The sequence below is a fragment of the Sturnus vulgaris genome, chromosome 3 (genome assembly GCF_052056855.1).
Source record: "Sturnus vulgaris isolate bStuVul1 chromosome 3, bStuVul1.hap1, whole genome shotgun sequence".
Lineage (NCBI taxonomy): Eukaryota > Metazoa > Chordata > Aves > Passeriformes > Sturnidae > Sturnus > Sturnus vulgaris.
Genome location: NC_142245.1, coordinates 79,712,566 through 79,724,364, shown reverse-complemented (window position 1 = coordinate 79,724,364; position 11,799 = coordinate 79,712,566). Strand labels below are relative to the sequence as shown.

General features: G+C 41.4%; 1 long non-coding RNA gene across 1 annotated transcript in view; it reads right to left on the bottom strand.

Moving 5' to 3' along the window:
- Positions 1-2,587: 2,587 nt before the first annotated feature.
- LOC148224436 (uncharacterized) overlaps positions 2,588-11,799 on the bottom strand; it is a 62,922-nt gene continuing 53,710 nt past the window's right edge. The window contains exon 3 of the long non-coding RNA XR_015802609.1: positions 2,588-3,859. This is a non-coding gene — a long non-coding RNA (uncharacterized LOC148224436). The remainder of the gene's footprint in view (positions 3,860-11,799) is intronic.

Genomic DNA, 11,799 nt, shown 5'->3' with positions numbered 1-11,799 from the left:
ATGATCATGAACTGGAGCTGTACAAAGGCACTGAACTCCAGAATAATACAAACACTGGGAAAAACAGGAAATTCAGTAACTCAGGAGCAACAGGAGGGAATATTAGAAGTTGGGAGGCATCACCCTAGGAATGAGGACCAGGTCAGACTTCCAAAGGAGTGGAAGGGCTGTGTTAACTCATGGGCTAGATGAATAGAAACAGAAAGAGGTGCACTAGCACAACATATGAGTTTATCCACTTAAAAAAAGCCCAGCTGTGAGTTGAAGTTTGCTAAGTGGAAATGACAGAGAAGAAAGAGCTGGGTGGACACAGTCAGCTGACCATAGCTATGACATTTCCTTAGGTAAGAGAGGCCAACTGAGCTATTTCGACTTGATACATGAGCACAACTGTTTTGGAGACTTAATCTGGATGCATGCAACTGTAATTATTCATATTTCAGAAGGCAGATTAAAACTAGATCAGGCAAATGAAGACTATTAGGGATATCCAGGAAATGGAAAAAGTTACACAAGTGAAGTCTAAAATAAGTTATATTTTTATATATATTATATGGTAATGAATCATAAATTCAGTGCTTACAGTTACAACATGATGTTTTTCCTGAAAAGATTTATACCACTTTCTGCATGGAAGTGGTATAAATCAGCCCATGCAAAACTCCATGCACAGGACAGCTTGCTAAAAACGAATCCAGCTGTTTTTACACTGCCTTTTATCAGCCAGCTTATGGCAGAGTTCGGCATGTATAAACTCAGAGAGCAAATACTGAGACAGAATCTGATTGCCATCCGTAAATATGCTGAAGGTGGGAAAGGGAAAGCAATAGAGAGGAACAAGAGCTAATGAAGCTCCAGGACTATGTTGTCACCTGGACAAGAGATAAAAACTGGTCATAAGCAAATTCAGGCTGGAATTATGAAGAAGGAAACTGTCCAAGTAGGATAACTGGAGAATGGGCTGTGTAGTAGAAAAAGCAGGAGCAGAAAACTTAATTGGTTTTACAGTTTCATCAAACTGGAACTCAATTAATATTTTAAAGGGATTTCATGGCATAGCTCTCTGAAATAATTGAGATCTGGATTCAGTGATCCAGAACATTGCTTCTAATTCTATTTTACTAAAATACAGCTGTAAATAATATGCCCAGTAAATGTGAAAGACAACAATAACAACAACAACAACAACAAAATAAAATCCTCTGAAGAAAAGCATAATAGGGAAAATAGAAAAGATGTACAAAGGGCAGCATCATGGTTCCAGGAGAAAGAAGAATCTGAAGGAAGGGTGAAAGCACTAGGTAACACATCAGAGTCATCTAGTAAAAAAAAAAAACCACAATGACATTGTTTGTGTCAGAAACACAGTGATTTAGTGTCCTTATTAATAATATAGGAAATACGAGCTGTACACAAAGGGCTCTCACAGATGACCCTGGCCTGGGAGGACCTGAAAGGTGAGTCAGAATATGGAAATAACACAGTGACCTACTGAGTCTGGGGACATTACAAGAGAAAATAACAAGATGAGTTTCCACTTGTAAGCATGAAAAAATACCTGAGGCAAAATCCGAAACACTTGTAGTCAATGGCAAACTGCTAGCAGGAATACTGAAACACTTTGCAATGAGTGTGGGTGGCCAATTGAACATAAGTGCACATTACAGTTTGGCTGCAAAAATGCTGATGCAATTTTAGGGTGAAGTTCCCTTGATAATTTGAATCAAAGGCAATAGAGATCTATTTTCTACATCATTTTAATGCAAATGTATCTGGAATAATACACCCAGTTGGGGGAGTTGCTGTGCATGGACAAATTGGAAAAAGAAGGGTGGAAAACAATAAAATATATCAGGAATCTAGACAGGCAGCCTTAAAAAGCAGATTTAAAAGCTCTGTGTGTATGAACAACAAAGGTCCTTTCAACCCTGTTTTTCTGTGACTCCATGCTAAGAAGGTACAGATTCAGAAGACAGGAATGCCAAAGGGAAGGTAACACTTTAGACTACTACACAGAAACAGAAGTGCCAAATGGGGTGAAACTAGCAACATGAAACCATAGGCTGAGTAGTAGGAAAATCTTTCAAGATGCACTCAGCTGTAGAAAAGCTGCTGGAGGATCTGGTGGAAGCCTGGTCACTCAGGATTTTTACAACAAGGCTGGACAAAACATTGGAAAATATACCATAGGGAGCAATTCTCTGCTGGCCAAGAGCAGTGGAGCAGATGATCTAATAGGCTTCTTGCATCTCTAACCTCTACAGTTTTATGATTTCTTACTGTAAATCGCAATGTTTCAAGAGGAAAAATAAATAAATACGAGGTAAAATATTAGATGGTAAAAAGCCCAAACAAACAAACACAAAACAGAGAATGAATGGAGTTCTGTTCTTTTGCCTCTCTGTATTTAAAGGAATTGCTTCTGCCACATTGTTTTTTTGTCAGAGGCACTTCATTCTCTTTCTCTCACTTACAAAAGCAGAAATAGCCACTTGGGACAGCTGATGTCTTTCTAAGGAAGGATGCTGCTCTCATGCTGTGAAACAGCATCAAGGCTATGGTCAGTCAAAACATAAAAATCTCATTGTTTTCTTTGGGAAGAGATTTATTTTTAAACGAAACCCCGAGCAAGTACATGCATCATGGTATATTCCCCAGCATAGCAGTCCTGCTCCTCTTCTGCATTTCCTTCCTCCCTCCTTCCAGTACAGACTCTCGTTTTACTACCTTCTTCACCCATTGCTTTTGTGAAAGTCCATACTACCTTTAGGGAGAGTTATGTGTGAACTGCATGTCCAAAAAAGCCAGGGACAGTAATTCAGATTTTTCAATGTGCATTCATTTGTCCCATTCATCATTAGTAGGGATTGTGAGACCTCTGGTTAACTTTGAAATTTTGATTAGCATGTAGGTCCTGATGACAGGCAAATGCGCTTTCAAAGGGAATAATAAACTGATTTTCAGAAGTCATGGCAGCTTTGACATACAAACATGTCAGCTAGATAGATATGTAACACAAGACAAGCACCTCGCCTGTTACCTCTGTCTGCCCTGGGGCATTTTCACAGCACGCCGTCCCCTCAAACACCAGGGCAAGTTCCACATGACATCAGCAGGGTTACCGAAACCTTGAGGCATTGTTCCAAAATGCTGTTTGAGCAGGGGCTTCTTTGCTGAGGTTTGTTCGTTGAGAATTTTTGTAGAGAAGGAGCAGTATAGGTGGTAAATATAGGAGTGTGTGTCAGAGTTTCCCAAAGCGGAAGCTTCAGCAACTCTTCCTAAAGATGCATAATATTACTTCCTCGAAACCTACTTTTTGAGGTTTTAATTATTATTAGCAGTAATAATCTAACTGATTTTGGTCATGACAGTACCTTTAAATTGGGCAGGGTTTTTATACAGGGAGAAACTGTTTATCTTTCTTGTGCAAATCACACATTCTACTTATAGACTACAAGTACTTTACCTATCAACAAACTGCAGCCAGCTTCAGGTGAGTAGCTGTGATTTACCACAGAGCAAGGCTGCACTTGCACTGTGGGAAGGGAGCTATTCAGCCTAGAGACTGAACCCAGCATCTTAGAGCTTCTGCCTTCAATTGCCATGCCATGCTGGGACAGTTAGCCTGTCAGGACCAGGCAGCTCCTTGGGGAATGTCCTCCAGCACATGGCTAGTTTTCAGAAGACAAGCAAACCCAGCAGAGATGCTGTTGAGTAGTAGGTAGTGGTGAAGATGCTTTGGGGGTCCCAGTTTCATTCTTCTTCCCTTTGCCATGAGTCAGTCCTTTCCAACATACTTCAGTCCTTTAACATCTTGACTTCTGGAGCTGGTGCCAGCCCCACTGCCACTCAGGACATACTAGTGGAAAAAAAAAAAGATCATTAAAATCAATCTGAATGGCAAGCTTGTGGTCAGAGGATTGCCTGGAGTACCTGAGGGAAGGGGATCTGCCTGAAATGGCTGTCTCACAAGACTTGGGGGAAGAGAGATTCCTATTTACCTTATAAAACTACTGGCAGCACATACAGATTTGTCACAGTTTGTGATATTAATGATAGCAATGGGATGTGGGACTTTCAGATTTTACATCTCAGCTTCACACTGCTGACAGCTCACTGCTCATCGGTTCCAGTTTGGGGGATCTTCTGTTCTATTTTTAGTTACCTAAATATCTGGCATATGGTCTGAGCTTGTCATTTGACTTCCTTTAAGAATCAGTGGAGAGGGCCATAACTGGTGAATTGTCCCATCCTATCCTGCAGGACTCTCAGCTTGAGGGGTGATGTCACACTGGGGACAGCAATGCTCACTGATCTACAAGCAAAGGTGCTTGAAACAGACTGAGAAAATGGCTTTGCTCATGCAGTTAGGAAATCTGGTTTTGTGCTCAGCTAAAGCACTGTATGTCAGTGAGAGAAGATACAAGCCATGTCTTCACACTCAGGTTTGCCCAATGTCTTTAGAAATTACAATAGGGTCTCTGATATTTTTATCTTGGCATGTCAGTGCATGAACACCTTGCTTACACAGTGTAATCACAGGGACAAAAAAAAACAATACAAGCCAGGAAGACAGAAACACTTGCAAACATCTCTTCAGACAAAATAGAAAACTCGGCGTACTGAGCTCTGCCTGACTTTTTAAAAACCTCATTTCCTCACTCCTGACAGGTGTGAACAGGATACCATCCTGTTTGGGGACTGTCTTCTAAAGGAAACACATACAGTAAATGAACCTTCATTTTAAGTTAGAGAATGACATGAGTTTAAACCATCTGGCTTGTGATACAGCTTCAGCCTCCTTCTTTACAAAACAAAGGTTCAGCCTTTTTGTGTTGCTTTGAAGACTGTCCTTTGCTCCTCTTTAGGCTATGTGGTCAGTGTGTTCATACAGCCCCTGGGGAAAAAAAACCAACAAAAACAAAAAAAACTAAAGCAAAACAACCCAAAATTCATCCAGGGGATAAAAGGAATATGTTGGAGACTGGTTACACCACACAGAGTGCCCATTACTTTTGTTGACTTCAGGGCCGTAGTCACTCACAGAGAACAGGGAGATAATATTTACATTGGGATTTCAAGGAAGACTGCTCCTATAAATTAGTAAAAGGCATGAGTCATCTCAGCACAATGTTTGATCCAAGAGATGCAGTTATCAGCCCAGCATAACACTCTAGCATCTGTCCAGAAACACTGCACACCCTCATTAGCACGCTATTCCTGGGAGCTAAGCAGGCTGAAGGTTGCAAAGAGGTGCTATTGTTATACCGGGAGTAATTCTTATGTTTTATTGATACCCAATAAAGTGTGTGTTAGCCTGAAAGCACAGAGAGAGGTGGGGGGGGGGGGAGCAGAGGGCTGGAGTAGTCTGTTATATAACACTCAAACACAGGGAGTGGAACTGGCCAAATCCTTTTCAATTACTTTTTTTCAATAAATGTCAGGTTTGGGGAGGAGGACCATCTGAGCAATTTAATAATTAATAAGAATACATTCATCCTGCTGTACAGCTGGACACATCACCTGTGAATAAATCCCCCAGATAATATATTTGTGGATCTTCATAATATTTTTTCATTCTGCTTTTTTCACCAATTTTTTTGTTTTGTTTTGTTTTGTGTCAGTCTACTCCCAGTTGTGCTAGGATTTTCCTGGAAATCAGCTAGTGAGATAACCACTTTGGGGAAGGGAACAAGCATGTGGACCTCAGGCAGTTGCCTGCTCAGGAGCAGAAGTGATGTTTGCAATGATTAGGGCTCATGGCAATGCAGGGGACCTGGCTGGTGAGATGCCCAGATTAGGTGGTACAACGGGACTCTGGAAAAGACAGACGAATTAATATAGGTGCTGTGCACGAGCTGGGAATTACTGAGGGTGTCAATTAACCTTGCAGATCACAGGGTTTATTAGGCTGAATTATTTATCTCAAAGATAAAATACTGAAAGAAAGTAAGGCATCATTAAACCTTGCACAGAGTTTAAGCAGTGAACCAAGTTTCAGAACAATTTAATTTATTAGGGACCTAAATTGTACTAGATTATCAAATCAAGTGGACTAGAGGGAGGCAATGCATTTTATGTTCAGTGCCCAGAATGTAATAAGTGTGTTATTCCATTCATGCCATGTCTCAGCCTGAGTTATGAAGAGAAAGGGATATTTTCTCTGTAGGTTAATTTTCCATTTTATATCCATTTTTTAGAAACTGTCAAACAGTTGTCATGAAGGAAAAACATTTCTAATTTATCACTGAAGCTTGAAACCTGTTAAATGTTAATGTAAAATGGAGCACTACATATAGTCCCAATACAATGGGAAGAAGCTTAATTGTTTGAAGTCTGTCTTTGTGAAGATTATACCCCGGCAGAAAAAGACAATAGGGGAGTTTTGCCTTGGGAAAAGAGAGATTGACAGGTCTGCATGTTTTTCTGCAATCAATATTGTAGACAGAGCTCTTCTTACACGGTGGGGTTCAATTAAAGAAAAAAACACGAGAATTTGGGGGAATTCCCTAATGAGTTCAAATCCTTTCTGAGAGGAGGGAATGTTTTTTTCAAGATGAGCTTGCATGAAAAATTCATGCAGTGGATGGATACATTCATACAAAAAGAAATTTGATAAATAAATAATTGTTTTAATACTGAGTCACATAGCAGTTGCCCATCCATATTGACCATTTTAGTTGCAAAACTAGTCCTTAGTGTAAACATGTGTAAAATTAAATCATCCAGAAAAACAAAATAAGGCAAAAGGTCATACATGTTAACTGAAGCAAGTAGTTCATACTAAAGTCTCTCACAACATCCAGGAAATAAGAAACTGCCACATGCAGACAAGAAACCGGTACAGGGATGAACACAAAGAGACAGACAAAACACAGCATGAAAAGGGGTGATAAGCAGAGATTTGCAGCCATCAGGAAGGAGAGAAGAGGAGGCAGCTGCAAAGACAGGAGGCCGGAAAAGATAGACGAATTGAGCTGGAAATATATACAGTTATGATAGCGGCTGTGAAAGCGATTACATGAAGCTGCAATTAGCTAGCTGTACTCAACTGCTATTCAGTCATACTTGCAGCCCTCTCCTCATTTTCCCCCATATTGACTGCATGAGAGCCAGTTATCTTTGTTGGAAAAGAGTTATGTACAGAACACCTGGGATAGGCAAATAAAGCACCAGCCTGGTCTAGGGTCTCTGCATCTCCAGGCCATGGAGAAATGCAAGAGGACAGGAGCTCAGGGAGAGCTCATTGCTAAGCACAGCCTGCATTTCTACTGCATTCCTTCCCCACTAGGAAAACAAAATCAAAGAGGGAAAATTGCAATGCTTTTTCTTCTAGTAATTTCTGTGTCTTTGGTCTTTCTGTCAGTTCCTCTCCCTCACCTTTTTTCCACCTTTGCATAGTTGTTTTCTGTGTGGTCTCACATAATTTTCTTTCCTCCATGAGTTCTTCCCTCAGGTATCTATAGCTCAGTGAGCAGTCTTGTAAACCTCTTTATTTTCCTTTTCTGCACCTTTCTCCACTTGCCTTCTCCCCTACTCATGTCCCTTACTACAAGAAACCTTCCTTTGTGTTTCTTTCACAATCTCTCTCTGCACAGTCATATTCTTTGGCTATGTGATTCTGTTTGCACCAAGGGAAGCCCTAGGATGTAAGATTGAAATATCCTTTTTTCAGTCGCAGGGTAAGCGGCCCCAGTGCTGGCATGATCCTGAAAAATTAGATGAAATATTCTGTAAGAAGCCAGGAAAACTCTCACCATCACTAGCCCTTGATCTCACAGGGGGCTTCAACTTATCAGATGTCTGCTGGAAATATGAAACAGCACAAAGGAAGCAGTCTAGAAGGTTCCTAACACAACTGGTGAGTGAGGCAATCCTGAAATGACAGAGATTGTTGGAGAAGTGAGGAGGAGGATGGGCAGAACTGCTAGCTTGGACTTCCAGGGGACAGACATTGGCCTGTTTAGGAGCCTGGTTGAGAGAGTCCTTTGACTGGTAATGCTAAGGGCAAAGGAGTCCAGGAGAGCAGGACATTCTTCAGGAAGGAAATCTTCGAGGTGCAGGAGGGGACCACTCCCATGTGCCAAAGGACAAGCTGGTGAGGAAGACCAGCCTGGATGGACAGAGAGCTTCAGCTGAAATTAAAGAAGAAAATTACCTTTGGAAGAAGGGCAGCAACTTAGGAGGACTACAAGGATATCGCATGAGGTTGTGCAGGGACAAAAAAAAAGGGGCCAAAACCCAATTGGAATTTAAGTTTATGGTTTACTGGTAGACTTGGTGGTGCTGGGTTAATGGTTGGGCTCAGTGATCTTAAAGGTCTTTTCCAGCCTAAAGAATTCCATGATTCATCTTCTTTTCCCGTCTCTGAAGGGGACTCCCAAAAACTTGCTCTGAGTGTTTGTCTTGAACTGCTCCACAATGACAATGAGCTTGGCTTCCTAAACAGAGCAAATTAATGATAAGAAAAGTCATGCCTCCCATCCTTCCCTGTTATTTCCGTAACAATAATTACCTTAGGAAAATAACTTTTTTCCTATTTTTTTTAAAGAAGACAGAATTAACTCTCCCTCAGAGAGTATGGTACTACAATAGCCAATGCTCTGCTTTACTCATGACTGGGTTAGTCACCTTCAAGTTAGAGAATGTAACTATGTAGAGAATGTTTGCTATGTAGTAAAAAATACTAATTTTTAAAGAGTTAACTGAAAACCAGAGGCTGATGGTTTTGTTAAGTTACAGGATACATTCAAACTGCATTGCTTAGTCCCAGACTGTAGTAAGCTACACTACATGTTTCACCACAAAAGACCCCCTCTGGGAGGGAGGCTGGTGAGCAGGAGATCTATATGGTCAATGCAATGGTGAAGACAGATTTTGGCAAAGAGTGCTTGAGCAGACAGCTAGGTTTATGTGAAATAACCTGAATCTCTGGTTTATAAATCTGTAAAATTCATCATTGCAGTAAAAGGAGAAAACTCATGTGCCTGTGCACTTTTAAGGTCTTGTCCAAAAGACCCTACTACAGAAAACTCATTTAATCTACCTTAGAGGGATGAAGGGCTGAGTCAACCCTGCTAGGATTTGAACCTATCATTCCAGGGAGCCTAATTATTGCAAATGTGGTGCTTAAACCACTAAACCCCTCTCTCCTGCTCTAATCACTTCTCAAAGAGTCCATTTTGATCCCCGAAGTTTACACAGCACCTGTGATAAAGGCAAAGTATTTAACAAAGTCTCTTTAAGCCGAGTATATCATTATTCATATTACAGCAGGTTTAAAAGAGCTGGGCAAGCATGAGAACATTGTTCTGCAACAAAGATCACAGTAGCAGCATCATGAATTGCTTCTCAGCTCCACTCTCTCTTTTCCTTCTGCTACACAATAGAAAAATGGAGTGAGAGGAGAGCTGAGACAAACTGTGCATGCTCCCTCCATGCTGCACCCCTAACCATGGGTTTACTTGAAGGAGGTTTCATGTCATGTGTCTTGGCTGGTGCACGGCTGGAGGGTGACAGCTGAGTCCCCTCTGTACCCACCAAGTGTCACCAGGAGCCATGCACTTGGGAATGTTCCTGATAGGGGCAAGACTGTGCTGCAGGAGCGTGGGAGGCTTGGTGTGTGGGCATTGGGAAGACATTGGTGCTGCAGGAGAGAAACTGATAAAATATCTGTAACAGGAACTGCTAATGACAGCTCCTTGACTTTCTTTGCTTATCTCAGGATGTTGGTAGTATTTCTGCACAGTTTAGAAGGCAGAAGTGGAAGCTGATGAGAATCTCTTGACAAGGCTCCCGGTTGGAGGTGGAAGGAAAAGCAGGGCTGAAGAATAAAAGGAAGACTTTTTTTTTCAAACTCTGAGCTTTAAAAAAAAACATATCCCATGTTGCTCCTCAGAGATAACATTGCAGTTAATAATTTTGCCTTTTATTCCCTAGGAGGAAAGGGAATTTTTGTCCCCCCCTTCCAACTTCCATTACCTGGAGGGGATGAATTTTTTTCTACTGACACGCAGATAGACTAAATCTGAAATGCTAATGGACTGGCAGTGTTTGCAGTGGGGTGAACAGTTTTCTGCTGGAAGGCTGGTTGGCAGGATACCGTCCTGCAGTCATTGAATCATTGCACTGAATCACGGCCATGTTGGCAGGATCCCATTCTGAGGAAGTTCACAGTACTGTCAAACACCTGCTGTTGCCATTGAATGGTATTATGCAAGATCTGAAATTCTATTTATCAAAATCCCTATTTGCTTTTTTCTCCCCTCCTTTTCAGTCACTAGTCTCAAATGACTGCAGCAAAACCTATTCCCAAGAGCATTTTAATTCAGCCTGATGCCAGGATACCAGTTCTCATAGGGTGAAAATCTGCTCTTCTTTGTGCTGATGCAGAGATTCCAAGGTAGCACAGGATACAAAGACACACAATCATTCCTACAGCATGCGCTCTGCAGAGTTACTCAGGTAAGAAGATCAAACAGACTTTGACTCACAGAAGGCCAACCACCTTTTATTTCCCTTGAAAGCTGTAGTTGTACAGCCTGGTGGGAGATAAATGCTATAAATAGGTTTTATCTCCTTGTGTTCTCAGAGATGGTGGTCGTTTCAAGTTTGAGCCACCATGATAGGAAGCTTGGCTTAAACACAACTAGGAAATGAACAATGCCAGGTTATGAGAGTTAGAGAGCAAGTATGTTTTTCTTTCTCTTAGCTCATAAGATACAGTAATTTAAAGTGGTATTGCACTGCCATGCCTTCTTTCTTGCCATACATCCCATTTCACCTTGATGTTTTGGGGCCCCTTCTCAAAAGCAGTAGCTCCACTCTTTCTCTTTGGCTTTACTCCTAACCCAGCTGGAATCAAGAATCTCTGGCACATCCCTGCCCCGGGGCAGCCCCAGACATCCCAGCTTTCCAGCCACCTGCATCATGACCAAATCTTCTTATTTATATGGATCTGCCAACCTCTGTCCTGTAATCCTCTTATTTTGGATACTCTTTCCTCAACCAATGAATCTGCTCTCTGCACAAAAAAGGTCTCTTCCTGTCCAAACTAAAATATCTACTTGGTTAGAAATTCATGAGGAGATATCAGTGATCAGACTGCAACAGAGCTCTTCTTGTCAAAGCCCAGTCTTTCCTGCTAGTTCTTTCTTAAGCCATTGGATAACACTGTTACCTTGCATCATATTCACAGTCTGTGTGTGGGCTTCTCTTTAGCTTCTCACATTCATCCCCTATCTTAAATTTCACCTCTTATTTTAAGGTAAAAATAAAATCTAACTTGTTTATCCAGTTACACAATAAAACCCTCAACCAGGAGCTCATTAACTTGGGTCTCAGTTCTTGCTGCATCCTTTACTTCAGCACTAACACAATCTTGCCTTGACAATATTCCTTTGAGCACCACTGCAAAAATCATTTTTGTAGCCTGTCTGTTTGCTCATGTCACCTCTCATTGTGAGTCCCTCCACTGGCTGCCTTTTCTCTGTTGTGTAAAGATATTGTTTGTCCCTGTGCTGTCATTTTCTTTCTAACACTTAGAAGGTGATTTCTGTTTCCCATTTGCCCATGGCTCTCATCTCTGCTGCCCCCTCTGAATCTCAGACAGATCCCTTTTCTTTCATACCATATTTTCCTCCATGGTAACACCTGGAGTTTCAAACAGCATGTCCCCAAACAGGTGTAAAAAAATGCCTTATTTTTGTCCTTGAAATCCTTCCTCTACACTTGCCTAGCATAGGAGAGTTACAAAAGCCTTCGTGTAGTTAGACCGGGAACAAGTTCTTCACGATGACC